The sequence below is a fragment of the Geospiza fortis genome, unplaced genomic scaffold, assembly GCF_000277835.1.
Source record: "Geospiza fortis unplaced genomic scaffold, GeoFor_1.0 scaffold244, whole genome shotgun sequence".
In the NCBI taxonomy this organism is placed as follows: domain Eukaryota; kingdom Metazoa; phylum Chordata; class Aves; order Passeriformes; family Thraupidae; genus Geospiza; species Geospiza fortis.
Window position 1 is genome coordinate 2001094 of NW_005054370.1, and position 8021 is coordinate 2009114.

Below are 8021 nucleotides of genomic sequence, written 5' to 3' on the forward strand. Positions count from 1 at the left end.
GGACCGCGCCCAGAAGTGGCTACCGGGTCTTCTCGGCCAACTCCACCGCAGCCTCCACCGAGCTGGCGAAGAAGATCACGGAGTAAGTTGCCTTCTCTTTCAAGTTTCTTTCTCCCCCATCGCTCCCCTGCGCGGGCAGGAGCCCTCCCGAGCGGCTGGAGAAGCTTCTGGCATCCCCCCGCCTTCCCAAGGCATCTCCTGCGAACACCTTTGTGGAGATTTTGCGCTGGGAATCTTCACCAGCTCTGCCTGAGCCAGCGATGGGAATGGACCCGCCGCTTTCTGCCTTCTTTGACGTCCATTTCACTGCTGGAGAGGCTGGGCTGCAGCAAAAGCTTTTACTTTTGGGGAGGGAGGAGGTGAAACTTGGCTGGACAAACCTCAGAAAAGCGTTTTTAGCAGGTTTGGGAGATGCTCAAAACTTTCTCCGACTCCTGACCTTGTTTTCCCAACAGCTTCGGTGCCTGGGGCTAGGGGAGTGTCCATGTGCACATCGGCACAGCACCTTGCACTGACCAGAGCGGATTTGGGAGAGCTGGGCAGCCTGTGCTGTTTGGTTCGGGGGAAAAGTCTGCCCCATTTTCTTCACCCCATCAGTTTAGGCAGAGTTTGACCTTGTCTTGTCCGGGACGGATGCGCTGGGTCCTGCTGAGTGAACGGTGTCACAGCTGCCTCCAAAATGGGGCTCTTGGTGCACAGAGCTCTGAGTTTCCCCCAGCACTTGAACTTTGGGGTTGAGTGAGTTGGGTTCAGATTGGAGCAGACCCAGCCGAAGGGACTTTTCTGAGAAGGGCATCTGTGTATTGGGCTGTCAGCTTAGAACAGGGTCTGGATTTTCTTTATGCTGCTTCTCAGCTACTCTTCATAGGCAGCTGATCCCAAATCGAGGGGTCTCAGTGCTTATTTCCCTGCTGCAGGTTACAGCATCCCAGTTGTCCTTTCTAGGCATCTGCCGTCCCATTCCTATCTCCAAGGCTATGCTTAAATTGGAAGTAGGACTTAAGTACAGGTGTGCTGCCATCTTAAACTACAAAAACACTTGGCTGTTTGTCCTGCTCACTTAATAAACAGTGTTCAGTCCTTAGCACAGATTATCTCCACAGAGCTGACTTGGCTGTTTGGCTGGGAGGTGTGTTGGATAATAGTGATGAACTTCTTCAAGTGTGAGGCTAAGAGGAAAATCCTTGTGTTTGGGAGTGGAAAGCTTTTTTTTTTTTTGGCTCATGTATTCTTGCTATCTTTGGTCAGTTCTTTCACTGAACTCTGAAATTAATGTATCTCTCTATAAAAGTGACTTTTGCTGCAGCAGATGGGACAGAGTTTTAGAGGGCTTGTTCTGTTGCATCAACATAGCACAACAGAATTCCCCTGGGCATGAACTCTCAGTTCTCAGGACTGGAGGACCAAACAGGCATTCCTTCTTCCTTGCTCTTTGTCTTAAAAATAACTCCCTTCTTTTTAAAGATGAGATGAGAAGAGACGCGCAGAGGCTTCCCCAGGCTGTGGTGCTGGCTGGGGTGATGTGCTGATGTTGTCCCAGGGATGCTCTGAGGGGGAAAGAAGGAGGATCTGGATCCAGAATGACCTCCCTGTTTCCTCCTTGATCTCTCACCAAGTAAATTTCTGATAGGAGCAGTGTGGGGTTTTTGCCTTGGCTCTGCCATCAGTGGGATGTTGGATGCTCTGGTGGTGCCATGAGCACTGTGAAAAACAGCTGCTGCTTACCTGAGGCTTAAGGACATTTATCTTTGTTGTGTGTGCAAAATCTGGAACTGTGTGCAGTACGGATTTGCCCACAGTAAAAAGTCTCCCAAAATTAAAGGTATTTTCAGTATCTAGTGCAGTGGTTTTGCACTGCCTTCCCTTGGGAGCTCAAGGGCTGTTTCAGCTGATCTGTAACACATCCCTTGTTCTTTCAGGTTGCAAAAGATGCGTGGCTTCTGCCTTTCCCCCATCTCACATCTCAGCCTGTTCTTTGCTGGGGAGGTCAGTTGCATCTTTAAATAGAGTTGGAGCAATCTTACAAGGGTGAGTCTGTCCTCTAATATTGTGCGTTCTTTTTAAAGTTTTTTTATGACCTTGAGTAAAAGTACTAAAAGAACTTTAAAACAACACGCAATATTAGGAAGGCCCCTTGAGACACCTGTCCTTTACCTGTAGGTGTGAGCTTAAGATCTCTGCTTGAGTGGTTCTGACTTGTCCTTTTTAAAATCTCAAGCCTGGAGAGGAGCAGTGTGACACTGACCAGCTTTCAGACACCTGATTTATCTCCTTGCTTTGTTCACTGCAAAACTTCCAGAGCTGCTTTCGTTTCAGGCTCTGAGCATCATGTTCTGGCACAGTTCTGATCTTCATCATTCCCCTTGAGCATTCTCTAGTTATGGGACAGAGATTAATGATCAGTCCTACTTTCACTTTAGGTTTTCAGAGCTTTAGTTGATGGTAGTGACTGCCAGGGAGAGGAGATGGTTCTGGATTATGAGGACCTTGTGAAACTTGAAATAGTGAAGATGTTCCTGAGATTCAGCACCACTGAAACATAAATAAACCCATATATTTATTTTTCCCTTATAAATTGAGAGGGATGATTATTTTATTTTAAATTCTTTCCATGATGGAAAGATAACTCTTGCTGTAATTAGGAGACTTGGGACCTGATTACAAACTGCATTTTCAGGGGAGAAGGATAATTTCTGTGACCTAATGGGTCCTAATTCTGGTCCCAAGTGGGCCTGTGTGCTGCTGGGGGGAGGGAGATCTAGGAAGTCTTTTTGATCTTTAATCCAACAGATGCATTTAGATCTCCCTCTGACTGCAGTGCTTGGCTCAGCAGGTACAAATATTAGATTCTACTCACTGCTTATGTGTTTGGCTTGGAGGGGGGTGGTGATTGAATCTTGCTGATGCCTCCCCAGAGCTCCTGCAGCTCTGTGGTGTGGGATGTGATACTGTCTCACTGCCAGCCGTGGATGTGAGTATTCCAGAGATTCACTCAGTTTGCAGCGTGAAAAATGCTGGTGGTCTGAAGATAAAACATTGCCATGAGCCTAAACAACATAGAATTAGGAGAACATGGGGATTTGTGTTTTCACCTGTGGCTGCAGGGAGCTGGGTCACAGCACTAAACCCAGGGAGGTGCTTTCTGTGACTGGCTGGGAGGTGAGCCCTGCTTTGGGGGGAGACTGTACATTCAGAGGACTTGCAGCAGCCTCCCTCAGCTGAAGGAGGATTTCTGGTAGGAAATGTATTCTTTAGGTGATCTTTCCAGCACATAAAAGGGTGGCAGAGGGGAGTCAGAGCATCTCTGTGCTGTTTAGCTGGAGCACAGAATGTGGATGAGCAGGCTGGGCTCATGTGGAGCTTTCTGTGCTGGCCAGCACAGCTTTAGGGGAAGCTCCTTCACCGAGAGTGGGCTGGTGGGAGCAGAGGAAGATCTGCCTGGTGTTTGCCAGTAGTTTGGCTGCATGGCTTTGGCATGGCTGGAACAAGTGATTCTAGTGGCAAATGAGCAGTAGGGACTTTGTTCAAATATCCAGTTGTGCTGGGTGGATGGAGAGAGGCAAAGGAGACCTCAGATAGTTTTAAGGATATCTAAACAGATTGTATCCAGGAAGCTGCCATTCCCTTTCCTTTCCTGGCTGTTTTATACTGAGGGATTAGGAAGTGCACAGCAGAGCTGCCATTGTGCTGGCTGGACCATGACTGATCTTTATTTAAAGATTTGTTGAAGTTTGAAAAGCGATTCAGAGTCAGGTTGTGATTTGATTTGGCCACAGTCAGGCACAGCACAGACCCTCTGTCCTCTGCTCCAGCTCCTCCTGAGTCTGCACCAGTTCCTGGAGTCTGTACATGTGGGAAGAGCTGGGAGTTTTGCAGGGCTGAGACCAGGGAAAGTGTTTATAATGAAGAGGATATTGCTAAAATAAAATATCATAATTAAGAGCTTTGTGTGCAGATTTCTCTTCAAATTGAATGTTTGTGCTGTGAGCTGGCCAGAATCTCCTTTGGAGATAACCTGACAAATGTCTTGGATTCTGGTCACAGAGGGGGAGAAGGAAACACAGCTTTGCTGAGGGCACTGAAACAGGCTCTGATGGCACAGAATACTGTGAGTACATCTGCCCCTTGAAATGTGATTCAGCTGAACGTGTAGTCTCTTTGGCTGCCCTTTGTCTCAAGAGCCTGGTACATTGGTTTTTGACAGTCTTCAGTGGAGCATTTTAAAGTACAATCTGATATAATGTTTCCTAAAATGCTGCAGTGTGTCACTTCCCTAAACTATAGGTGACTCCTGAGCTGTTTGCATTTAGATGTGAATTTGAGACAAGTTTTATAAACACTTTCGTATTCACAGCTTCATATCCTCTTGGCATGTTTTGAGACTGCGGAAAGTTAGATCATCCTTCCTGGGCAGTGTTTACAGAGATTCCAGATCAATAGGAATTTTTACTGGCCAATTGCTCTGAGTAGGGTTTTTAAAGCCATAAAGAGGTTTTTTTTTTTTTCCTCATAGATGCTGTCATGTCCCAGAGGAGTTGGTTTAGTGATGGAGCTAGTGTAAGGATAGCAACTCATTTTGCTTGAAGATGTGATTTATCTGCAGGACCTAAAATGTTATTTTTCCCAGAAGCAGCTTTGTCTCTGCTGGGTGTGTGGTCTGGGTTACCTTCAGTGGCACTTTCTCTGTCCTAGGGCAGGTCTGCCTGTGTCTGCAGAGGAGTGATCAGTAACTGTGGTAGCCCAGGTTCTTGTGATTATGCTGTTAGTCCTGGAGCTGGATGAAAACAGTTCTTGCTGTCAATTCAATTCCTCTATCCTCTAAAGCAACAACCAGCTGGGAGCTTCAGGATGGAGAGGATTTTGAGTGAAAAGATTTGGGATGGAAGAGAAAACAAGGGAGAGGTAATAGGAAGGGGAAATTTATCTTTGAACTCTGGCTGCTGCCAGGCTGTGTGGTTGATAAGGTTGTGCCCTGCCCTTGACTTCCATGCAAATATCCCTTTTGATAAAAGTCCTCTGGAATTCGGTGCTTCACAGCAGGAGTTGCACCAGCAGTCCCCTCTTTATTGTTCTTGACTCAGTCAGGGTTTATCAGACTCCTTCCCTGGCTGATACCTTGTCTAACTGAAGCCTGGAGGAGGGGATTTGGTGCCAGGTGTGCCTCTGGGGTGCACATACCTCAGCTGCTCTGGGGGAGCTGCCTCTGGATCGTGCTGTGCCTGTGGCTCCTCGGCAGTGCAGGGCTGGTCTGGGACTTTCATGGGCAGTTTTATCTCATAGCCACTGCTCTTGTTTACTTGCAGTCAACAGTTGGAGCAGAGCTGGGATTTATTGTCTGACTAAAGCTGCTCATTCCTCTAAGCTGGCATCTGTCTTGTGTCTTCTGCTCCCTGCACCCAGGTTTGACAGCTGAGCTGTTTTAGTGCCCCAAGCCAAGCTGTTTTAGTTCCTCTTGCCATGGGAGCAAACTTGCACTTCTGATTTCTTGTTTCAGCAGCACACACTGCATTGCTGCTCTGTGCTGAGTAGGAGAGCACTGGGCTCTGGTTTCTGCTGGCTACATCATGGAATCATGAAGGTGGAAAAGACCTTTAAGACCGAGCACAGCTGTTAACCCAGCTCTGCCAAAGCCACCACTAAACCACATCCCCAAGAGCCATAGCTACATGTCTTCTAAACCCCCCCAAGGATGGTGACTCCACCACTTCCCTGGGCAGTGTGTTCTAAGGCTTGACAGCCCTATCAGGGAAGAAGTGTTTCCTAATATCCAATCTAAACCTCCTCTAGTACAACATGAGAGACTTTCCCCTTGAGCACCACAAACATGGTTTTGTTTGCCACCACATAGCACTGAAAGTGCCACCTTCCAAGGGGTGTTCTGCTGAGATGAGTCTGGCTCGACTGGTTTTGAAGCTTTCCTTCCTGCCATGAGATTCAGGGCTGACTAAGAGCACTTGCACAGCCTCTCCAGTGGATTTATTTTCCCCAGCACTGAGGTAGGATTGTGCTGTCTGCAGTGAAGTCAGGGCACACGTGCCTCCAAGGGGAGCTTGCAAGACTTGCCGTGCAGTTGTGGAGGAACAAGTGTGAGTCATTAAACATTTCCCACCACACACTGCTCTGGGGTGGGGGTGTGTGTGTGTTTCTGACCTTGTTTGGACTCAGATGCCTTAGCAGTGATTAGGACTAAGCTTGGTGCTTGCAGATGCCAGACTGTCCTCATCAGGGCAGCAAGATCCCACCTGCAAAACTCACCTCTGGTGTCAGTCTATCCCTGAGGTGCCCAGGCTTGCTTATACTTGACCAGCTGCCAGCTCTTTTTGAAGAGACTGAAGGTGCTGAGGATGCCTTTGCATTGCAGCTGCAAGTTTTAACCCAGCTGAGCTGAGAGGAGCCCAATCAGAGATTTGTGAGATTGTCTGGCCCTGGCTGCAGGGGATGCTGCAGTTGGTACCTGAGCAGGGCTGGTGACGGTCTGGCACGTCCTGCTCTCGTGGTGGCAGTTCAGTCACCAGCCCAGCCATTGCAAAACGTGCTGCCAGACACTCTGTGGGCAGGGTGTGTGTGCCAGGGACGTGCTCTGGAGCCAGCTAAGCAAACATATCCCGTGGCATCCGAGGATCTGTTATCTCAGCTGTCCCAGGCACTCTCTCCAGGCCAGCTTCTAGCTGGGACCTCCAGCTTTGGCTCACAGCTGAGCCCAGCAGTTGCTGATGGCACAGAAGCGTGCCAGGGTCAGGCTGTGTTTCTCTTTCACTTCTGACAGCGCAGATCTTTGTGACAATTGAAGTGCAAGGCTGAGTTAGTGGGTAAGGATATGGAGTGAGACTGACTACTGAAGGCTGGAGACCTGACAAATCAGCAGAAGAAAACTCTTCTATTTAGAGTTAGTCCTGACCTGCAGAATTTTGGCACATATCCAGGTAAATACAGTACAAGTGCAGGCAGGAAACTGCTGCCACAGTCAGCATGGTGAACAAAGGTATTTTTCAGGCATAAACTGTTTCCTAATTCATTGTGTGGCCATGGCCACAGAGCAGATCCTGGGAAAGGAGGGAATTGCCCCACTCCATCTCGCTTGGCCGAAGCATCTCCACTGCTGCAGGGTCTCTGAGACTCTGGGTTAAAGCACAAAAGCCTTTAAGTACTTACTAATGGATTACTTGTCAGTACAGTTAAATACTGAAGTGTCACCTGAGGGAAAAGTCTGCATTTTGGAGCCTTTTAAAATGCTCTTCAAAGTCAGTCTTTGTTTTGTAAGAAAGAAATTCAAAAGAGAAGGAGGGTGACTAATCTTTGTTGCGATGAATGTTGTAGATTTGATATTTGAGAAAAGGAAGGAGTAATTTGATAAAATAAAAAAAATTGAAGTTAAAATCTCATTAATCATTTGAGTTATTTCAGAAGGAAGGTTCGAGGAGAAAAAAAAAGGAAAAGAGGTAGGAGTCAAAAAAAGTGACTCAGGTGCCATTAATTGAGTCTGAGTAAATCATTTAACTCTAGTTGCACATCAGACCTGCCCGAGGGGGCATTGCAGAGGCTGGCAAGGTGTCCTTTGCCATCAGGATCACAGCCTGTGGTCAGTCATACAGCTTTGGGTACAGCAGTGACCTGCTGCAGAGCTGTGTGTGCCAGGGCCCTCTCAGGGACATCAGAAGGAAGGAGACCCCCAGGGAAGGGGAGGATGTAGTTCTGCAGCCTGGGTGGCTCACTCAGCTCCCTCTTGGGCAGTGCTGTGTTTTGGTGGTGTGTGACCTGGTCCTGTCCTGCTTGGCAGCACAAACTGCTGGGTTCCTCCATTTCTCCCTTTCTAATGTCCTTCTTTTCTTTCCAGGCGTCTCGGTGCTGAGCTGGGGAAATCTGTGGTGTACCAGGAAACCAATGGAGGTAAGAGAAATCCCTGCTATTTGCAACTGTTTTGAGGTAATCTTAGAAATGCTGGGTAACTCCATTGGCCAGACCTGTCTAAGAAGTGCAGTAATTCAGCTGAGATGTTACTGCAGCTGCTGGCACTGCTGAAC

General features: G+C 47.9%; 1 protein-coding gene across 1 annotated transcript in view; it reads left to right on the forward strand.

The window, feature by feature from the left end:
- Positions 1-7: 7 nt before the first annotated feature.
- The window catches only part of PRPSAP1 (phosphoribosyl pyrophosphate synthetase associated protein 1), a 24838-nt gene continuing 16824 nt past the window's right edge, over positions 8-8021 (forward strand). Inside the window, exons 1-2 of the mRNA XM_005424556.2 lie at positions 8-82; positions 7835-7887. The gene's annotated coding sequence lies outside the window, so the exon portion shown is untranslated. The remainder of the gene's footprint in view (positions 83-7834; positions 7888-8021) is intronic.